This window comes from Ornithorhynchus anatinus, chromosome 12 (genome assembly GCF_004115215.2).
Source record: "Ornithorhynchus anatinus isolate Pmale09 chromosome 12, mOrnAna1.pri.v4, whole genome shotgun sequence".
Taxonomy (NCBI): domain Eukaryota; kingdom Metazoa; phylum Chordata; class Mammalia; order Monotremata; family Ornithorhynchidae; genus Ornithorhynchus; species Ornithorhynchus anatinus.
The window spans coordinates 12,305,544-12,326,602 of record NC_041739.1 but is presented as its reverse complement, the minus strand read 5'-3'; the positions used below and the strand labels follow the sequence as shown (position 1 = coordinate 12,326,602).

At 39.2% G+C, this 21,059-nt stretch overlaps 1 non-coding gene across 1 annotated transcript; it reads right to left on the bottom strand.

The window, feature by feature from the left end:
- Positions 1 to 15,383: 15,383 nt before the first annotated feature.
- Positions 15,384 to 15,521, bottom strand: LOC114815855. Its single transcript, XR_003763656.1, has one exon. It is a non-coding gene; the product is annotated as a small nucleolar RNA SNORA7 (small nucleolar RNA).
- Positions 15,522 to 21,059: the final 5,538 nt, after the last annotated feature.

Sequence of the window (21,059 nt, the reverse complement as noted above, 5' to 3'; positions counted from 1 at the left end):
ACATGGACAATGTCCAACCTGATTATCTTGTATCTACCCCAGAGCTGAGTTCAGTGACTGGCACAGAAGAGCTTAACAAATACCATTTAAAAAAAAAGTTGGCTTCCATTATATGTGAAAGATATTTGCTTATCTTTATCTATTATGTATACTATGTACTCTCTCTCTCTCTCTCTATATATATATATACACACACACATATTTGTATTACTTTGGGCCTTTATTGGCACTGACAATTGTCAGACGGGCTTCTTAATATTTCTACAGAAAACCCCACAAATTCCTAAAATGCTAAAAGAAATATTTCCAGTTGTATTCCTACAACTAAAATTTGAATTTTACTTGAACAAGTTACTTAACATCTCTGGATCTCAATTTCCACATCTTTAAAATGGGGAAAAATAGCTCTCTCCCTCCTTAGGCTGTGAGCCCCATGTGGCACAAAGATTTTATTTATTCTTGCTATCTTGCAACTTCCCCCGTGCTTGGCCCTAGTAAGTGCTTAATAAATATCATTAGAAATAAGTAAGGTTTAGATGAAAAGCTGCAAACACATATAAAACTATTTGGGGATGACCAATAAAGTTTCAACTTGGTGCATTAAGTCTCTCAATTATCACTGATTCCTCTTTACTGCCACATTAGTGTGTGTTTGTTCTCTCTCTCTTCCCCTCTTTCTCTCTCTTCCTCTCTGAATTATTCCTGCCTGCTCTAGATTCAAGTTTCCACTGGTTTCTTTGAAATACAGAAATCGCAGTTTCTCCAGTCAGTTCAATCATTCCTTCATGAGTCATAGTGGGAGTAACTCAAATATCCCAGCTGCAACTGTTTGCTTTGCTTCTGAAGTAACTTCCCCCAAACTCCCCACTTTCCACTGCAATATATAAATTTGTAGCACATTTCTGAAGCTCCTTCTTGAAAGTAACAAGAGGTGTGGTTTAGCAATGCAGTATACACTCGCTTTTATAAACAACCATCAGCTTCTGGCTAATAATGGAACCAGTCAGATCTCTGGTAAATTTTGTACTGCTCCTAAATATAATGCCAGGGATAATATATTTAGTCAGGTTTTTTGTTTCTGTGTGTGACCCCTGAATATCCCCCCACTACCCCTTGCACCCACATACTGAAACCATTATCTTCCACAGTAACTTACTGTAGTGAATTAAATTTAACTTTTTTTGTTCTACTTTTGCTGATGATCACCAGCATCAAAGAAACCAATCATTTGGAGCAGTCATTTTAACAACCCTCTGAAATCCACAAGAATACACAAAGGAGAGTCATTTTTCAGTTTGTTCTGAGTTACGTAACTCATTCTTCTTTCTCTTCACCCTCTGTAGGGATTACACATGTAGAGAATAGTGTTTATTTCTCAGCTTCATTCTCAGCTTCATTATGCTGACTTGGTCCCTTAAATAAGAAGCTGGTGGGGATAAAAAAATTCAAAGTTCTAATAATCTATGAAATTGAATCCTCTTAACAAGGAAGTCTATTTGCAAGAGCAGCTTGTCTGCGAAGACCACGTTTAGGGTCAGAGCTGATAAATTGCTGAAGGATGAAGCCCTTGAGTATGTGGAAAAGCAAAGTTGGTGAATTTATTTTCATTCCCCAAAATATCCATCATGGAAAAAGCAGTCTGCATTATGATTCAGGCCATACCTTGAAATGGACTTGGCTAGAATCTTTTTGGGGAACATTTAAAAGATGTCAGTGGGAATTGGGGACGTTTATCTAGGGCTATGAAGACCTGGGCTAATCAGCCTTTTCTTCATTTACTAGCTCCAGATGGTGAGTGCACAAGGCAACGAGTCAGTTCAGCATTCTTAGTTATATTTAAAGCAGATCGATTGAGACAGGAGAAATCAGCAGAATATGCTCCTGATGAAAAGAATTGAATCTGTCTCGATTTATGATGAAGCAATTTCAAGATTTAGGATACCATTTTTCTCTCTGCCCTGTAGTGGCTTTTTTAAAAAATTGCATTTGTATTGTACTAAGCACTAAGCTAATTGGGTTGGACACAGTCCATGTCCTTCATGAGGCTCACAGTCTTTATCCCCATTTTACAGATGGAGGTAACTGATAGAAAGAGAAGTTGTGACTTTCCCAAGGGCACACAGCAGGCAAATGGCAGAGCTGGGCTTCGAATCCAGGTCTTTCTGACTCCCAGGCCCTCGCTCTATCCACTACTAGGTCATACTGCTGGCATGTGGTAAGAAAAAAAAATCAAAACAAACCACTGAGAGTTTAGGGAAAAAAAATATTTGAAATGAGAATGGAAATTTTTCAAAACCAAGTTGTCTCGTATATTTAAGATGGTACATAATAATAATTATGTTGGTATTTGTTAAGTGCTTACTATGTGTAGAGCACTGTTCTAAGCCCTGGGGTAGATACAGGGTAATCAGGTTGGCCCACGTGAGGCTCACAGTCTTAATTCTCATTTTCCAGATGAGGTAACTGAGGCACAGAGAAGTTAAGTGTCTTGCCCATAGTCACACAGCTGACAAGTGGCAGATCTCGGATTCGAACCCATGACCGCTGATTCCCAAGACCGGGCTTTTTCCACTGAGCCACGCTGCTTCTCATAAAGCATGCCAACATCTATCTAAGTACTGATGTACCAGTTCCTGCTTCTTCACTTCAACCCCTTGTAGCGTTTCTTGAGGTTGTGATAATAATAATAATAGTATTTAACTGTTTACTATGTGCCAGTCTGTGTAGTAAGCGCTGGGGTAGATGTAACATAATCAGATTGGATACAGTCTTAATCCCCATTTTACAGATAAAGAAACTGCAGCACAGAGAAGTGATTTGTCCCAGGTCACACAGCAGACAATTGATGGAGCTGGGACTGGAGTCCAGACCCATGCTCTTTCCACTAGACCACACTGCTTCCATGAATGGGATTCCCTGTGGTATGACTTCTCTGAATCATTGGTTTGAAGGGTGCCCTGATAAATGTGGTCATGAAAAATGCAGAGGAAAATAAGCTTTGTCTGAGGTCACTTAGGTTAGGAATTGTCTTCTTTTTAATCGAAGCAGAATAAAAATATCAAACACAAAATAGGAAGTGCTTATGATGAGGAAAAAAAGGCCCTTTCACATTTTTATTTAGATTTGGTTAATGGAGCAGACGAGCACACAAAGTCCATGAGTGTAGGTCTCTTAGGAGTGTTTGTTGCCAGCTTTTGCTCTAGTGATTTTTCCTTTTTCATTATTTTTGGCATTTTTGATTCAGGGGTTTGTAACAGTTAATGCCTATGGCAATCAACTAGGAAGATAGAATTTTTCTGAGATATGGAAACACAGTGTATGAATAATTGAAACGATAAAGCACTGGAGATAGTGTTTTTATGGCATCGATGAAGGTTAGCAGCTAACTTTTATAAAAAACACATCAAGTTAAGCAGCTTCCTGTTACCTTTTCATTTTTCAAAAGAATTATGGAATGGCACTTTTTTTTCCCTGGATTTTTATCCTGAGGAACCATTTAGTGTTTCATTCTTTCACTTCAGTGAGTTGTATTTCAAAAACCTAGGGGAGTTGTTATTGATTTTGAAGTGTTGGTATTCTACATTTTTAAAATGTCTTCATTTCAAAGTGATTAGGTTTGTGACTTTAAAATGAAAATTGGTAAATTTAAAAGTTGTGACATTGCCTAGTTAGTGAACGTGCCTAATTCCCTACTGTGTATTTTTCCCAGCACTTAGCACAGTGTTCTGTACACAATAAGAACTTGATAAAATTCATATTTTTAACTACCATGGTGCTTTAATGTGATAAGGTAACAGTTCACAGTACTCATCTCTGAAAACTTTGAAATTGTATTTGAAAGGTTCTCTGGCTGGTTTATTCCTTAAAAATTGTGGTGTGCTGAACGTGTTTGGAACCATACAAAGAAGAAACTCATTGACAATGTTCCCTCCATTCAGACAGAGACTTTTCCTTTCTTCAAGAATAAGAATGATGTAAAATAGAAAAATGTTTTGCAACTTTCCTACTTCTGACCTCGCTAGGATATGACCCATGGCTTCTTAAATGATGAGACATTCAATTTGTAGCAGAAGTGTTATGAAACAGGTGTGTTAGCCCTGAACTAAAATAGACCCATTTCCCATTCTGGATGTAATGTAGGAAAAAAGAAAATGCCACTCCCTCTGCCATTGTATCTCCCTTAGACTTTGGGATTTTTATCATCGGTGGTATTTGAGTGCTTTCTGAGTTCAGAGCACTGTACTAAGCACTTGGGAGAGGGCAATAAAATGGAATTTAGTAGATGTTTTTCCTTCATTCTATTACCATATTCCAAGCACAGTGCCAGGTTTACAGTTTACATCCCCAGCAGTTCACCTGATGAAATATCTCTAGATCGATGTGCTTCCTTTCAAGTGCACTCAGAAGAGTACGCTCTTCTGTTTGAATATAGATATTTCAATTAGTTCCAAATGTGGAACTGGAAGGATGTTAGGTCATCAAATCCGTATCCTTTCTATTCTGGCTTTTCCTCCAAGAGACTCCCATAAGTTTTAACAAAAAATAAAGCAAGCTAAAGTACATAATACTTTTTTAAATTTACACCTATACCCTACTAAGACAGTTTTCTTCATTCCCTTACTGATAATTTCCTAGCACTTTTGCAAGGTCCAATTTCCATTAGAACCTAGAGCTAAACTGATCTGGAGGTTCTAATGGAAACTGGGTCTTAATGACAAACACTAGTAATACCCCAAGTAAATGATTGAGAGAACTTTCACAGGATTTAATCAACCAATCCCTCAGTAGTAGTTGAGTGCTTACTGAGTGTGAAATAGTGTTGTCTGCCCACCTGGAGCCAACAGTCTAGTGGAAACAGACATAACAAAATTCTTTACCAAAGTGAGAGCAGGAAAAAGAACGAGTCAAATATGCCAGGACTAAATGTTAGAAAGCCCCTCTCAGGGTTGCACCTGGAGAGTTTCCAGTACTCTACCATTCTCTCCTATGGGAGGGAGAGTCAAGCAGAGGCATATCCATTCCGTTCTGAGCTTGGGCAGTGGCTAACAAGTGCAAGGCAATCTGCTAGCAGTCAAAACTCCCCTATGCTGGGCAGCAGTGGCATGGGAGAGAGTCGAGGGTGGAGACTCAAGTTTACTGCGTGGAAGGAGGCGATGGTAAAAAGCCTTCTGTATTTTTACCAAGGAAACTCTACAGATCCACTACCAGAGCAGTTGCAGATGGAGGTGGGGCACTCTGGGGGAGATGTGTCCATAGTGTAGCTATGGATCGGAGACAACTTGACCACATAAGAAAAGACAAATGTTAGAATAAAAATATAATGGACAATAAATGTAAGTGCCGGAGAGGGGCAGGAATACCCAATAAGATCTCCCCAGTGTCCACCAGGTGAACGAGAGTGGCTTTTGTCGAAAATCCGTGTTTGTAGTGCACACTGGGATTATTAGAAATTATCTTTATGGCATATAAAAGTTTAGGACAGTCAGTCAGGAGGATTCCATTTACTGCCTGTGTGGTCTGCCCAACTTCTGAATTTGGCATGAGGCAGAATATACATATTTTTCTTTACTTCTAGTTTCTTTCAAAGCTTTTTCCTTTTTGTGGTTGGTCTGGAAACATATTCCCTCTCAACGGGTAGCAGAAGTACAGAGAAGGGAGGAAGTTTGATTTATGGCTAAGCTGTTTCTTTTCCTCTGCAAAAGATTTCCTTTCATACTAAGTGAGACTTCCAGTAATAAACCTAATCCACTCTTCTCTCCTCCATCTCCACTGCCCCGGTGCTTTTCCTGAATTACTGATTCATTACTGGGCTGTGGGAAATGGAAACACTTAATTGCAAGTTCTCCAGCACCTGCAGCAGGGGGCCCTTGTCCTGTATTTGGCTAATTGTCAAAGTGCTAATTGATAATAGGCGTATTGTCTAAACACAATTCAGTTTGTATGCAGGGAGCCCCACAATGGCACTGTGTACTTTCTGCCTATTAAGTCCTGTACTCTTGAGAAATATGGTGTTTGTCAAACCAGGGCACAGGGTGCCAGCTAATAACAGTGGGTAACTGAGAAGCTGCTTTTTCCTGCTAAAGATATGAAAATAAGAGGGGGGAATTTACACTTAACAAAATCTCTTCAGTGTTGGCTTTAACCAAAGGGAAATCCAGGATGTATATCTCTGTGTGTGTGTGTGTGTGTGTGTGTGTGTGTGTGTGTGAGAGAGAGAGAGAGAGAGAGAGAGAGAGAGAGACAGAGACTGATATTCAGGCCCATAGGCGGCCAATTTCTAAACACCCGCATAACATTCAGTACATGTGGTTGAGTACAATTTTGTTGCCACAACTTTAGATCAGGATGGGAAATCTTTTTGTTTCTTCTTGGAAGAAGAAGTGAGCCTCTGCAGGAAGGTGTATTAAGCAGTGGTTTTCTCTGGCAACCAAAAAATTAAGGTTTATATGTTCTGCATTTCTTCATTACCTAAAATATTTGGCACAAATAATCCAGTGGTTGGGTTTGTTTATCTGCTAAGTTTATTCCAATAGCATAGGAGTATTTCCTGGTAACTGGTCATTTAATCTGCTATTCTAAAGTTAAGATTTTTCCAGGTTCACACCTATTTACCATGACTTCTACCACTTTTTGTTTTTCATTTTTTTGCTTCTCCATATCCTTCTCTTTTCATGTCTCTTCCTTTTGTAGTATAATGAAGTCAATGGTTATATTTTGTAGTGATCCACAAAGGGGGGAGAGATGTTAAATGATTCCTTGGGTTCTTTTATTCATCTGTTGTTTCAGTTAGTGCATTTTCAGTAGTCTCTCATAATGTTAAATATAACTAAATATGATTTATGTCTACAAAATCACATAAAGTGCTGACCAGAGGAATACAGAGTTGTTCTCCAAATCCCACAGTGCCAGAGGAAAGAGGCCCCCGTTGAAGTTGGAAGTAGGAGATTTAAAACTAGAACAGGGAACTACTTCACCTAGTAGATAGTTAAATAAATATATGAAGTTATTCAGGCTATGTTTGATGGGATTCAAAAGGGGTTTGGATGAAGGGCAAGAAAATTGGAGGAAAAAAATAAGTGATGTGAGAGGCTATTTTTCTAAATATTAGGTTGACTTTCACAGAAGGAAACCATTATCTTTCCATGCTCCCATTGCTAGTAGTAGTTTGAATTTTTTTTCTTTTTTCGCTACTGTTATTTGTAATAATTTGAGTCTGCCTACTTTCCCCATTTGATTGTAGGCTAGTCTATGAGAGTAAGGGCTCTATCTTTTGTTTGTAATGCAGTATCTAAAATATACAGAGCTCTGTCCATGAAGTCCACATCCTTGGGGTCATCTTTGTTTATATGCTCTAGTTTTCCTCCAAAATATTTCCCTAGATCTATCCCTAGAGAAGCAGCGTGGCTCAGTGGAAAGACACGGGCTTGGGAGTCAGAGGTCATGGGTTCTAAACCTGGCTCCGCCACTTGTTAGCTGTGTGACTTTGGGCAAGTCACTTAACTTCTCTGTACCTCAGTTACCTCATCTGGAAAATGGGGATTAAGACTGTGAGCCCCAAGTAGGACAACCCGATTACCTTGTATCCTCCCCAGCACTTAGAACAGTTCTTGGCACATAGTAAGCACTAAACAAATGCCATTATTATTCCTGTCTCATCCAAAATGGTCACCACGCTAGCTCAATTGCTCATGATTAGACTATTGTTTCCGTCTCCTCATTAGTCTGCCAGCCTTCAGTCTATACTTCACTCTGCTGCCTGGATTATCTTCCTAAAATATCATTTGGCTTAGGTTCTTCCTCTCCTCAAAAATCTCCTCCAATAACTACCCACCTCCCTCACATTAGGCAGAGTTTCTTGGCCATTTTCCTCACAGCTGTCAGTCAGTTGGCTCCCACTTGGGAAGCAGAGTGGCACGGCGGAAAGAGCGCGGGCCTGGGAGTCAGAGGCTCTGTGTTCTAATTCCAACTTTGCCATTCACCTGATCTGTGATCTTGCTTTCAGTTCCCTCATCTGCAAAACGGGGATTCAATACCAGTCCTCACTCCTATTTACTCTACGAATCCTATGGGACTTAATTTATCCTTTACCCAGTACCTAGTATAGAGTAGGTGCTTAACATATATATTATTATTGTGCCCATTCTCTGCACTTTCCAGTCCCAAATCTTTGCCCTTCTGAACTTTTCTTACCACGCCTCATTCTTGACTCTCCCACCTCTCACCTTTTGTCCAGCCTTCTCCTTGCTTCAGTCTTCCACATTAAATCTCCCAAACCACACACAGTTCTCCTGAACTTCAAAAACCTCATGAAATTAATTCTATATATCCAGCAATCTTGCTCAATTTAACTTGCACCAGCCTACAAGCTGCCATCTGTGTGTATCTACACATATATGTGTATGTATAAATATATATATCTGTTTTGAGAAACAAGTTTTTCAGTATGTATGTTTTATAAATACTACACAAAATTAGTATATTTTGATCTGCCTGGCTACTCCATTAGTTGGTAAGCCTTTCTAAGGCAGAAAACAATTCTTCCTGTTTCTGTCACGTTTTCCCAAAGTTTTAACGCAGTGCTTGGGAGCACCCAGTAAGTGCTCAGAAGATCCTGTCGGTAGATGCTCAAATGATCCTGTTAATCACACAGTTCTCCCAAGTGTCGATTACCACTTCTGGGCTATTGGTCTGGCTCGGTAAATTACATTTCCATTTTTCCTTTGGCTTCTATTTTTATTAACGGGTTACCCTGCCTTTTTTTTTGGGAGATTTGCGACTGAGCAAAATTTAGTCTCTAATCTGCTTCTAAATACTTTCACCCCTTTCCTCTATCCCTATCCCTGCACTTTGTTTGGGAAGTTCATCCAACTTAGATATATGACCTCTCTCTCTCATTCTTTTGTGAGAAAAAAAAATCTATTTAAATGTTTAATAATGGTCATTTTGGTGCTATTAATGAGTCCCTTTTTGTTAGAGAAATATTCCCTAACAGCATCCTAGCCAGCGAAATGCATGGAGAAAACATGTGTTCTGGCAGAAGAAGGTGTTTTAGGATTTATGCATTTAATTTGTCCATCTCCCTGATCAGATTGTAAATTCCTCTAGGGCAGGGACCATGCCTCTACTTTTTTATTATACTCTCCCAAATGCCTAGTACGGTACATTGCGTGCACACATGAATGAATACTATTATACTATTGAATGAAAGGAAAGGCACAAGATCAGGAAAGAAAAGACTGAAACGAAAGAGAGAAGATTCAGGGGGCAGGAAAATTCAGTCACAAAAGATATTGAAATATAAAGTTCTGAAACATCTGCCACTGAAGTGTATGGATCTCAGATAATAAGGTGACGGTTGTTGGATCAAAAAGGGATATTCAAATTTAGAGGCTTTGAAGTTTCAGGTTGTTTTTCTAACTCAGATAGTAAAGAATGTAAACCATTCCTGAGCTTACCCAACCACTTGGTACCGTCAATACCCTGCATGCAGATACCACTGATTGATTGAGTGCTAGGAGGTGTCTAGTAATTTTCTCCAGACAATATTTGCCCACACAGTGTTCTATACATAGAAAGTGCTCCGTCAAGTGTTCTGTGTTCAGTAGGGACTAAGTACAGAGTTCTGCAAATGGGCTATTTATTTTTATGTATTTTAATGTTGGTTTCCCCCTATGAACTGTGAACTCTTTATGGCCATGAAATGTTTCTGTCAACTCTGGTGTATTGTACTCACCCAAGTTCTTAGTACAGCATTTTACACACAGTAAGTTGTCAGTAAATACCACTGATTGATTAACTGGACGAGCCAATCCAACCCAGTCGGTATTCTGTCTCTCGTAAGGGCAACAGGGCGCTTGACGGCTTTCCTTGAAATCTGTCCTAGTGATCAGAGTTGTACTCTCTAGTATCCTCATTTTCCATCTACATCCCTTCCTACTTTGTACTTCCAGTTTTAAACCGATAATCAAGAAAGATATCCAAAAGTCTCCTGGACTTTTAGCTTGGATGATATTCTAAGGCAATCAATTCTGTGACCTACTGGAAAGAGCATGAGCCAGAGAATCAAAAGACCTGGGTTATAATCCTGTGTCCACCACTTGTCATCTCTGTGACCTTGGGCAAGTTAACTAACTTCTCTATACTTCAATTTCCTCATCTGTAAAAGGGACTTCCTCTTACTTAGTAAGCTTCATGTGGACAGGGATGAAGTCCAACCCTGTTCCCCAATGCAGGGAAGCAGCATGGCTAGTAGATATAGCACAGGCCTGGGAGTAAGAAGGACATGGGTTCTAATATTGGCTCTGCCACTTGTATGCTGTGTGACTTTGGGCAAGTCACTTCACTTCTCTGGGCCATGGTTACCTCATCTGTAAAATGGGGATTAAGACTATGGGCCCCACTGTGGGACAGGGACTGTGTAAAACCTGATTAGCTTGTATTTACTCCACCACTAAGAACAGTGTTTGACATAAAATAAGTGCTTAACAAATATCATTATCATTATCATTATTAATAGTAGCAGCATGGTGTTCAGCATACATAGTAAGCATTTAACAAGTATCATAATTATTATATGTTACAACTCACTATGTGAGAGTCTTTTTTGTTTGGACAGTGAGGCAATGGATAAGACATCTGAATACGGATCAGAAGATGGTAGGTTTAAGCCCCTGCCTGGCTTGCTAGTTTTTTGAGAAATAGCTAACATAGTGGATAGAGCGTGGGCTTGGGTTCTAATCCCAGCTCTGCCATGTCTCTGCTGTTTGACCTTGGGCAAGTGATTTCCCTTCCTCTGTGCCTCAGTTGCCTCATCTTGAAAATGGAGATTGAGACTGTGAGCCCGATGTGGGACAGGGACCGTGTCCAACCTGATTTGCTTGTAACCATCCCTGGCAATTAGCAAGCACTTAACAGATGCCACAATCATTCTGATGCTTCTGTTGTACTTTCTCATGTGCTTAATTCAGCACTTCGTTGAATGTGGGTGCTCAATGTGTCATTGCTAATATTAGTACCCCCTTCAAGTCCTGATAAGTGTGCACTAATTTTGATGTTAAGGGATTAAAAGACCAACAATTCCATGGGTTTGCCCTGTTCATTCCCTTTATGCTTCCCTCACTTGCAGTTTCATTTTAGTCTTGTTTTACTCCATGAGGGCAGGGATTATGTCCTACTCTATTGTACTCTCCCAAGTGCTTCATTCATTTGTATTTGAGCACTTACTGTGTGCAGAACACTGTACTAAGTGCTTGGGAGAGTACAATGCCACAATAAACAGACACATTCCCTGCTCACAATGAGCTTACAGTCTATTCAGTTCATTAGTATTTATTGAGCACTTACTATGTGCAGAGCACTGTACTAAGTACTTGGAGTGTACAATTCGGCAACAGATAGAGACAATCCCTGCCCAATAATGGGCTCACAGTCTAAACAGGGGAGACAGCAAAGCAAAACATAGCAAAACAAAACAAGCAGTCTACCACAGATATCATCAAGGTAAATAGAATCATAGAGATATATGCATCATTAATAAAATAAATAGGGTAATAAATAATATATATATATATAAATATGCACAGTGCTGAGGGGAGGGGAAGGGGGAAGAGCAGAGGGTGAGAGAGTGGGGAATGGGGATGAGTCTAGGATGAGGTAGACATGAATTCAAATAAACTCACAGGTATGTATGTACTGTGGACCTGGGAGTGAGGAAGTACTTACTCTCAGTGCTATGCACACAGTAAGTACTCAATAAATAGTAATTATGTAGATTTCCATAATGTCCTCAACTAAAGGGTCCTATTATTTTGTCCTCTTAAGAAGCAAATCAATTTCCTTGATCATTTTGATTGCCCTTTTAAATATTGATTCTAGCTCTAAATTGCACCAGACACATCCATGCCATGGTTTTATAGTCTCAAAATTCTGTCTTTTGTTTTCTATTCCCTTTTTGATGTCTAGCAATCAAAGGGCTTTTTTTGGCTACTGTCTCATATTGGACTGACAACTTTGAGATTTTTCCTGTATTATGACTAATGGCTTGAAGTGAATTGAACTCTTGGCATCAGAAAGCTTAGAATATTACAAAATATTTCTCTATGAAGGCATTGGTTGTAAATATTTTCAAACCAAACTGTTAGGTGTAGTGTGAATTAAGAAAAATATAGAAAAAAATTACAATTCCATTAAAGTTTTAACTAGGAAGGTAGAACATGTAGACATAATGAATTAGGCAGACCCAATGAGTTGCATAGATATAAATTGTGTATACTAGTATTTGAAAATTATTAAGTGACTAAAAGCATGCTTAATATTTTTCAAGATTTACTTGAACTGCAATCTCGATTTTGCTCCTTTGTTTTGAGAATATTATTCTAGAAAAGTGGAAATTGATAAACATAGAGAATTCAATCCTCTAGATTTCAGCAGTGAATAGCAATCCTATGAGGCAAACTACCCTATCTCCTTAATGCCTAAGGATCATTTAGCACTTTAAAAAGCAGCCTAGTTGAATTATCTTAAGTGACATAATGTTTTAGCTTTCCTTTGGAAAGTCTTGTGAAATGCCTTAGCCTTAAAGACCTAGAGGATAGGGGCATGTAATCTTTAGGAACTGCAGACTTCTCACCATCCCTTCTGTGTTGACTTCTGAAAGAACCTAACCAAATGAAAGGAGAAGGAAAAGACCAGTGAAAAAGAAGAAATATGGAAAGGAAAGCTGAGGGCTAGTGGAGAGAACAGACTGAGGGAAGGTAGGAAGAAATGAGATCAGAGTGCCAGTGAAAACTTTGTGTAGACGATTAGCACCAATATAGGTTGCTTGGAATGTCCCAAGAGCACTTAAGAGAGTCTGGGGATAATTAATCAAACATTATGTGCAGAGTACATAGAGTATTGAGCACTTGGGAGAGTACAGTATAACAGAGTTGGCTGACATGTTCACCGCCCACAGTGAGCTTGCAGTCTAGAGGGGAAGACAGCCATTCATATATAAAGCTTGCTGTAGTCAGGGAATGTCACTCTCTATTGTTGAATTGTATTTTCCCAAGAGCTTATTACAGGGTTCTGCACGAGTAATCACTCAGTAAACACGATTGAATGAATCTATAAATAAATTACGGGTATGTCCCTAAGTGCTGAAAGACTGAGGGAGGGTGGAACAATGGAAGCTAATCCAATTGTAAGGGTGATGCAGAAGGGAGTCCTATATAGCCTGGGGTGAATTTAAGGGGCTGCATAAGCCTTTACAGTCTTTTCTGGTTAAAGCCCCTCCTCTACACATCTGCCCTATTTTTCTAAAGTTACAGTGGATCTATCTCAACCTCCAGGAAATGATAAAGCAAGTCGTTCCTTTGGCATATTTTTCTCATCCACTCCTCTGGACTCAAGTGACATCCCAATCATTCGTTACTGCCTAGAAACTCTCGGATCAGTTATTTATTGTTTTCTTTTAAATTATGTCTTTTTGGAGCACTGGATCATGTCTCCCCTATTTTCAGTGCCTAGTGCAGTGCCTGGCACATAGTAAGTGGTTAACAAGTTCCATAATTATCAATTATTTATTAGTTTCCTCTATGGAGTCTTAGTCCTTCTATGATAAATGTGACTGCATCTCTTTTGTGAAAATCCTAATCAGCAGCTATCATGAGTCAGTTAGACTTCTGTATATTAAAGTGCTTAATTTCTTGAAAGAAGCTTAATACATGCATTCAGTGAAAGACAGGAAGCTTAAAAATTCTACATTTGCCACTCTAACACAAAATAATTGTGATACATGGAAGACTTTTGAAACAATGAAAATTATATTTTAAAATTCAACATAACTGTTTACTATATGAATATTCAAATGTGAATTCATATGTAAAAGTAATGGCTGTCAATCAGAATGAATCCAACACTAACGTATAGCATGCCTAATCTATGTTCTCCATAGCTGGGTCTTGTGTTTGGGCATAAACTGATAGATTGGCAGATGTTGAATTCTTAACCTGCTGTTGATGCCTTTATTAGTTATGCAGACTGTGTCTGAAAGATAATTAATCTTCCAAGTCAGCCTTTACTAAAGCAGTCGTGAATTCTGAGAATGGAAGGAGCAAAGAGCATTATAATTTTGTTTTTCCAACTTCATGAAAACTGTCGCTCTGAAATTGCGTAAAAGTAAAAATAAAATTGTGTAAAACTAAAAACTAGAATTATAAAGGACAGCATTTGTAAGTTATAAGGGTGAATAAGGGAAATGGCTGTTCTAACCAAAATAACTGCATATTACATCTCATTTAATGGTACTAGACTCAGAAGAAAGGAAATTGTTTGCAATGTTCACTCCTATTTCATTCATTACATATGTCTGTCCCAAATGTTTGAAGATGATTCTACTTTCAGTGAGACTTGTTTCATCAACACATCCACTGCTCTCATTTCACAATGTCATTTTATGCCTTTTTTCCCCCAACACAATTTCTTGGAACATTTTTGAGAACTTCAGAAGTCGTTGGCAGATAGTTCAATCTTTTGACAAAACAGGAAATCAGGATAGTTGCCAAAATACCAATATAGGAAAGCTTCAAAGTTTTTCTGAGTCTCAGTCCCAATTGATTCAGAGGCTTTGACCTTCTGAGAATGTCTTTTCCCTCAAATGAATAACAACCTTCAAGTAAACTGCAGTTTTGGAGATAGTGGTGACCTTCACTTGCTAGTGAGCTAGATTGTTTTGCATCCATTATATCTTTTAGATAATCACTTAGAAGTGAGTTACACCTGTAAACAAGGTGTGATTGCTGTCAGACTCTCTCCCCTTTCCCCTTAAAAAAAAAAAAAAAGAGTCAAAAGTTGAAAAGCTTCTGAATCCTGTTACTTGAACCCATTTTTCTTTTGGAACTGAATCCGTTTTGCATTTAATCACAAATCTGTTGGGCTTTGATTGGGGTTACAGAGAGTCTCTATCTGTCCATAACATTTCCTTGCATCTCCTTAGGCTGAAAACCTAAGGAGCAATAATGAGACCCAATTGTCAGGGCTTAAAATATGGGAACATATCAAGCAACGTCTCAGTATTATCCTCCCCTAAGCACTTTATACGATGCTCTGCACGCAGTGAGTGCTCAGTAAATACCACTGATTGATATTTATAAGCCAAGTACTGCACTAGGCACTGGAGTCTTGTCTTATGCCATCGAGTCGTTTCCGACCCATATCGACACCACCGACACATCTCTCCCAGAAGGACCCGGTCTCTATCTGCAATTGTTCTGGTAGTGGATCCCTAGAGTTTTCTTGGTGAAAATCCAGAAGTGGTTTACCACTGCCACCTTCCATGCAGTAAATTTGAGCTTCTGTCCTCAACTCTCTCCCAGGCCGCTGCTGCCCAGCATGGGTAAATTTTGACTTGTAGCAGATTGCCTTCCACTCGCTACCTACTTCCCAAACTAGGAATGGAATGGATAGGTCTCTGCTTGACTCTCCCTCCCGTGGCCAAGACTGGGAGAGTACTGGAAACTCTCCAGGTGTGACCCTGAGAGGGGAATGCACTGGAGTAGCTAGAAAATAATCAGTTCTGATGCAATCCTATTTTATATGGGGCTCACAGTCTAAGTAGTGCTGGAATTGAAGGCCTTAGAGGAAGGCTTAGGGACTCCAGTAAATTGTTCTGAAGATTTTGTAAGTTACATTCAGTCTTGATGTGGAGGAAGTGACTATAGATACTGTTTGATTGGATGCTCAACTGCTTTGGTATGGAATGAGTGAATTTTCCCATAACAAGGCTGAAACAGTTTGGCTCATGGTATTCATTCAATCGTATTTATTGAGTGCTTACTGTGTGCAGAGCACTGTATTAAGGCATTTTATACAGGATCCCTCCTGATCTTTCTTTCCTCTTTCACTTTGCTTTTGATTATGCACTAGTGTACTCTGTGCTTTGTGATTAAATTTCAAGCTCCTGGTAGGCAGGGAATTTATCTACCAACTCTGTTGGATTGTATTCTCCCAAGTGCTTAGTACAGTGCTCTGCACACAGTAAACAATAAATACATTGATTGATCTAATTGGAAAGGTTATTTTAAAATTTCAAGGCATTTTGAAGGGCAGAAATCATTTAAGCTGAAATTCAAGGTACTATGTAAATGTTGGTCCACTTTCAGAAATATCTCCGGTACATGCCATGTAAACTAGGAAACTGGGACTGCGGCATAGTGAATAGAGCACGGGTCTGGGAGTCAGAAGGTAATGGCATCTAACCCCAGTTCCCGCCACTTGTATGCGATGTGACCTTGGGCATGTCATTTCACGTCTCTGTGCCTCAGTTGTCTGTAAAACAGTGATTTAATAATGTTGGTATTTGTTAAGCGCTTACTATGTGCCGAGCACTGTTCTAAGCGCTGGGGTAGACACGGGAATCAGGTTGTCCCACATGGAGCTCACAGTCTTAATCCCCATTTTACAGATGAGGTAACTGAGGCACCGAGAAATTAAGTGACTTGCCCAAAGTCACACAGCTGACAAGTGGCCGAGCAGGGATTCGAACCCATAACATCTGACTCCAAAGCCCGTGGTCATTCCACTGAGCCACCTGCTTCTCACCTATTCTCCTTCCTACTTAGGCCGTGAGCACTAGGTGGGATGGGATCTGCACTGGTCGTATTGGGAGAATACAACACAACAGAGTTGACAGGCACTTTCCCTGCCCCAACAAGTTTATACTCTAAATGGGGGGACCAGATTATCTTTACTTTCCCCTGCACTTAGAACAGTACTTGACACATCGTAAGCACTTAGCAAATAACACAGTATCATGAAACTCATGTCCATGCGTTCATTCAAACCCATCTCGAACCTATTTTCTGACCGTGAAACTTCCTTTGGCAACATGTTTAAAGATCCCAACTTGGCAGGAAAGCACTGTAGGGACTGTGATATTGTGCAGAACAGAAGTGTTAGAAGGATGAATGTAAGTGGTGAGTCACCATCTTTGTACAAGGCAGTCTTGTAAGGCTGAATTTACATGATCTTCAAAATGGGGGATGGCCAAGCTTCTTTGCAGGGAGAAGTGAAGTGCTCTTCATTTACCATTAACAATCAATCATTTACTAAATGTTCCTGTGTGCAGAGCTTTGTACTAATTGCTTAGGAAAGTACAGTAGGATAGAGTTTGGTATATGGGATACCTTGTTGTATACAGAGGGAGACAGACATGAAAATCAATTACAGATAAGGGAAATGTAGTATAAGGATATTTACATTAGTGCTGAGGAGCTGGAGAATCTAGGTGCTTAAGTATTACTCAGCCAAATGTCTAGTTGACAGTGAAGGGTGGGCAGATAGGGGAAAAGAGAATTTACGTCAGGAAAGCCTTTCATTACTCAATGAATATTACTAAATGATTACTCCTCTGGGCTAAGCTTGTGGGGTGGGATTTCTACACAGATATCACATTTGTTGACATGCAATAAAAAGGAAAATTGATGCAATGTAATACCAAAATGACTTCATAGTTCTTTTAAATAATATAATAATTATAATCATAATAAAAATGGTATTTGTTACAATACTGTAACCACTGTACTAAGTTCGGGGTAAATACAAGATAATCGAGTTGGATACGATCCCTGTGCCAAATAGGATTTACAGTCTTAATCCCGTTTTACAGATGAGGTAATTTGAGGCATAGCAAATCTAAGTAACTTGCCCGAGGTCACACAGCAGATGAGTGGTGGAACCTGGATTAGAACCCAGGTCCTCTGATTCCCAGGTCTGTTTCTTTCCACTTGGCAAAGCTACTTTTTCTCATAATGCTACCAAATACCCATTACACTGGGAGGAAATGTGAAGTCTGGAAAAGAGTTGTTATTACTAAGTATAATGAATTTTTACCTAAGGCAATTGGTCTCCGAAGTGGAACTTCAATCAGTCCCTCACTTCTTGTTGGTTGGCAGCCATGATTGCTAGCTGGAATTTTCTAGTTAATCTCTTAAATGTCATGCACTCTGAGATTTAAATTAGATTGCAATTGTTGTATTTAGTTTCAAGTATGCTTTTGCCAAAGCCCAAATTCATTTCATTAGGGAAGGGGCCTTAAAAGGCTATTGAAATGCCCCCCCTCCTTGCCCCCCCCCCCCCCACCAAATCTTCTGGTTCATTGGTTTCACGGAGTATTTTTTCTGACTTCTTGATAAAATGGATGAGACATAGTTTGAATTCTTTTAATTCAGATTTTAATATTTAGGTAAATTTGCACACAAAACATTTTGACATATCTTTAAAATATTTGGAAAACTAACAGCTCACAAAATGGAATTCAGTTCTCAGATTTGACATTCTTTTTAAAGAAATAAAGTAAAATAAAGACTTAAAAGAAATGGCATACTGAGGATCCCTATTTAGGTACCTGTTTATAGTACATACTTTGCAAATTTGCTTTAATTTGCATTGTATTTCAAATTAGAATTATCCACTTTCATTCTTTAGAAAAAATTAAAATCTCTAAATGGTTAGTTATCTCACTAAAATCATTTTAATCCACAATCCATTTTGAAAGCAAGTGCTTCTGCTGTAAACATTTCCATTCTCTTCCATCCCACATTGAAACTGCCTAAATATTATTTTGCTTTATTTTGAGGGTAGATTAGAGCTGATAGAAATTGAGTGAGGTCTGGCAAACTGTTTGTCATTAAGAGTAATTTAAAATTTAAATCAAGATATAGTTGTGTTAGTAACAGGTTAATGAAGTTGACTGGAACAGGGTTTAATCCTTAGAAAGATTTAAATTAGAAGTGCTTTACTAAGTTTTTGATAAAATGTCCATTAATTCAGGAACAGGACATTACCCCGGGACTGCTATAAAATTGTTCGAGGGAAATCAGTCCCCTAATTCACAGAACAAGAAATTTAAACTATCACCTCATCAGGACACCCAATTACACCCGAATTAGGCCACAAAGCAGAATTGGAATTAGATCTATTAACATGATTTTATGATCAAACCTCTAATGAAAAGCTCTTTTTTCCCCCTCAGTTGGAGATGGAAAAAGCATATGAACAATAACCCACTGAGCAAAATGTCCCTGAAATAGATGCTTCTTGTTCTTATTTATTATGGCTTTGATGCAATCTGGCATTATAAGTGACATTAAATTGAATAAACTCTTAAAGGTTTCAAGAAGCATCCACCCCAACTCATGAGTTGCGGGACACAGAACTTACATGAATTCATAGAATGTATGTGTACATTTTATAATAATAATAATGTTGGTATTTGTTAAGCGCTTACTACATGCAGAGCACTGTTCTAAGTGCTGGGGTAGATACAGGGGAATGAGGTTGTCCCATGCAAGGCTCACCGTCTTCATCCCCATTTTACAGATGAGGGAACTGAGGCACAGAGAAGTGAATGACTTGCCCACAGTCACACAGCTGACAAGGGGCAGAGTCAGAATTCGAACCCATGACCTCTGACTCCCAAGCCTGGGCTCTTTCCACTGACCTACGTTGCTTCTCTAATTTTATATATACATACATAAAATTTACCTCCAAAAAGTTATGCCTTGCAGATTCCTTACCCCCTGCACCATTTTTTTAAAAAAACCTAGGCAGATTTAGTATTAGAACTATAGTGTCGCCATGTGGTTTAGAGCGTAAGATTCTTGTAGGAAGTGATCAAGTTTACAAACTCTATTGCCTTGTACTCTCTCTTGCCCATAGTTAAGTGGTCTTCCTGTCTTCCTTCTGCAAACAACAATCACTGGTATTTACTGAGCAATTATTATGTGCAGATTCCTGTGCTAAACACTTAATAATAATAATAATGTTGGTATTTGTTAAGCGCTTACTATGTGCAGAGCACTGTTCTAAGTGCTGGGGTAAACACAGGGGAATCAGGTTGTCCCACGTGGGGCTCACAGTCTTAATCCCCATTTTACAGATGAGGGAACTGAGGCACAGAGAAGTTAAGTGACTTGCCCACAGTCACACAGCTGACAAGTGGCGGAGCTGGGATTCGAACTCATGAGCCCTGACTCCAAAGCCCGTGCTCTTTCCACTGCTCCACGCTGCTTCTCTTGCCAGAGCACAATGGAAATAGTAGACATGAGAAGGTTACAACATAGTGCCAAAGACAGATACTAAAATAAATTACAAGGAGAGTGAAGCAACTTATACTATGTACATGAATGTTATGGGGGAATGGGAAGGGAAAGTATTAAGTGTTTAGGGAGTGAAGACTCCAGTCAATAAGTGGTGCTGCAATAGAGGGGATAATAGAGTGAGGAGAGATTATTTGGGGAAGGTTTTAGTGTAGCTTTGAGATGGGGGAGGATCTGCAGGGTATAAAGTGGGAAACAGTTCCAGGCAGGAGGAAGGGCTTGAGCGACAGGTCATTATCATCAAACTCATCATTGGTACTTATTGAGCACTTACTGTGTGCAGAGCACTGTATTGTGCTTGGGAGAATATAATGCAACAGAGTTGGTAATCATGTCTCCTGCCCACAGCACGTTCAGAGGGGAAGACAGACATTAATATAAATAACTAAATTTAAATATGACCCAGGGAGTAGGTTGGCATTAGAGAGCTCAAGAATGCTGGTTTGTTATAGTGGAAGAGAGTAAGGATAAATAGCTGGGAGAGAGAGACGATTAAGTGACTTCAAACCGAAGGTTAGGAGTTTCTGAGTAAATGATAAGCCATCATTTCTAAACCTGTAGGGTTTGCCCTGGCACTTTCCATCGAGATTATTTTGTGAATTATTATGTAAAAGGTAAATTTAAGTGTCTCAAAGTATGTTAGGCTTCTGCAATTAAACCACATCTGTGGCCCAACAAATTCAGGGCAGGATGTAATTTCCTCATTCCCACTGTGCCATTTCTCTGGCATGCCTTGCACAAACAAATCATTCTGCTTTCATAGAGTACTCAGAATTGCTACTCCCGTTGATGCTAAACTCCTTCATTTATATAGAGTTGTAGCTCTGAAAAACTGATTGAGCCTGGGCTGGGCTCAGAGTTCTGCTAGAAAGTAAATTTATAAATGATGCCTTCAAGGTGATGTTAAGAAACATAGATTAGGGC